The sequence below is a fragment of the Monopterus albus genome, unplaced genomic scaffold (assembly GCF_001952655.1).
Source record: "Monopterus albus unplaced genomic scaffold, M_albus_1.0 scaffold54.1, whole genome shotgun sequence".
Taxonomy (NCBI): Eukaryota; Metazoa; Chordata; class Actinopteri; order Synbranchiformes; family Synbranchidae; genus Monopterus; species Monopterus albus.
In genome coordinates, this window is record NW_018127934.1 from 316,203 (window position 1) to 318,540 (window position 2,338).

Consider the following 2,338-nt stretch of genomic DNA (forward strand, 5'->3'; position numbering starts at 1 on the left):
AAACAGTGTATCATAAATCATTTTAGGGCAATGATAAAACGATGGCAGCTTTATTTATAAAACATTTTATTTATATTACAGTGAGAGAATACACAATACCTTCAAGTGTTTGCTAAAATGTAGCTAGCACCAGGTACTCATGTACACACACTCACACACAAAACAAAAAGGGAATTTATATAACATCTTCTGAATGGATATTACACATCAGCTAAAAGGGAATATATTCACAGGTCTCTGGCACAGAACTCTCCCTATTCTGCACAGTACCCAAACCTCCCCCACTCTCCTCCTCCTCTTAACTAAATCCCAGCCAGCACACCCTCTCTGCAGCCTCTGGGTTCTTGTGGGAACAAAAGACAAACCATAATGCTGCTGTGACACCTGTCGTGGAGTCTTCTCATGAAAACAGACCCCAGAGTGTCACCTGTATAATAATGGTTAAAAATAAAAAGTAAAGTCATAAAAGCTGGGGTACAGAAGACGGAAAGCTGACCTAAATCCTACAAGGAGTTAAAGCAATTCATCTGGAATTATATAAGGAATTACTAATCGTTCTGCACAGAGGATCTCAAAGTGACTATTTATTTGGCAGAAATAACATTTCACAGAAGTCACTGTGTTGATTTTATAAGCACCAGTGGTCAGCAGGCTCTGGGATGAGAGGGTGCACAAACTCTTCTGCCTTATGTGCAGACTGCCTGTGCTTCGCCCTGATTTCATCCCACCTTCTCTGCCTGCTGACATCCATAAACATCACGCTGTGCTGATGTGCTCTTAGAAAAACCCAACACGCTGAAGTAAATTTCTGTGCACCAGCAACATGAAAGCAAACATCAAATATCAATGTCTGCACTTGCTCCACTGTTTTTCAGAATGAGTCCTAGTTTCTCTGATGACTGTAAAATTGTACTTTGATCCTAATGGGAGTTTAATGAAGAGCCCCTTCAACTTCTTGACATGAATGTTAACCCTTTTTTTTGCAATGAGAAAGGAAGCACTAACATCCTCTGTTGGCTCTTCAGGGGGTTCAAAATAAACACCACTGTGATTGTGACTGATTTAAGGGGTAAATCTCTCTCTCTCTCTCTCTAAGAAAATAACTTTTTCCAAACACATCATTAAAATAGTTTCCATAAACACTATCCATCCAGGATTCAAACAAAATGTTACCCGGCCCAGTCAACTGCTCAAAAACCTCTTTCTGACTGCTGTGCTATGTACATTTTTCAGTGATGCCACTGAAAAACTAATCTCATTTCTGGCCCTAAGCTCGCCCCGTTCACTCAGTCGACATCTGTTGCTTATATTGCTGGGAGGTTCTGTGCAAGAGAATAATCTGATGCCATTAGCATGGCTAGTTAAATTGTTCATTTGACCAACAAACTGAAAAAGGACTTTTTTTGCTACAGTCGTGTACAAATCCTTTGACATGAATGTAAACAACTGCTGACAAAAATGAAACAAAACATCTGTTCCAAAACTTTTTCATCTCCAGGTATTGTTTTGCCCTCCTGCAGTGTATGGAGAGAGAGTGCAGATAGGAGGTGTAATTCATTGAAACAAAATAAAAGAGTTGGTCATCAAAAAAATGCACCAGAGTCAAAAACAAAACCATCTGCTTGTCTAAAGAAACCCTGTCTGCTCACCCTCCCTCTGAAAGCACGAGATGGTAATATTGCTGTCTTATGAGGTCCCCTGATCAATGAGTAACACTATATTTGGGGCGCACCACTGGGAGCGTGGAGGATAACACCTTAAGCTGCCATCAATTGGATTATTTTTTTATCGCTCCTCTCCCAGTGACTCCCAATTAACAAACACACAGTCAACATACAATAATAGTAATATGAAGAAAAAAAAAAACATGCTTCAAGCCCAGAAGTTTTGAACCCCTTTGGTGACCATTTGGGGCAACTGGAAGCTGCCATGGGAGTTTACCAGTGTGATGTCTTTTTTTTTTTTTCTTACATTTTTCCGTGACAGAGGCGGCACTGGCAGACAGGCGGGGGTCAAGAGGGTGGAGAGTGCATGGACTGGGTGTAGAACAACAGTGGCTTCTCAGTAGAGACTGAAGGGGCTTTTTATTTTCCCTTTGAGGTCTTCTCTTCACGTGCCCCTCATAGAAGTGTGTTGGCATGGGAAGGGGTGAACTGTAAGCTTCAGCCCCGCCAGAGATGAGGAAGAGGGGGGATGAGATTAAGAGGAGGGGAGTGTGACCTGAGCAGGTACCGAGGGTTGGAGAGGTGGGAGGAGGTGGAGGAGGGAGGTGGAAGGCTCACCAAGGCACAGAATGACAGCAGGAGTGTCACCCAGGGGAGAGGGGCCAGTGTGTCGG

At 42.7% G+C, this 2,338-nt stretch overlaps 1 protein-coding gene across 1 annotated transcript in view; it reads left to right on the forward strand.

The window, feature by feature from the left end:
• LOC109961394 (PRELI domain-containing protein 1, mitochondrial-like) overlaps positions 1-2,338 on the forward strand; it is a 22,224-nt gene that overhangs the window by 15,750 nt on the left and 4,136 nt on the right. The window lies entirely within an intron of this gene.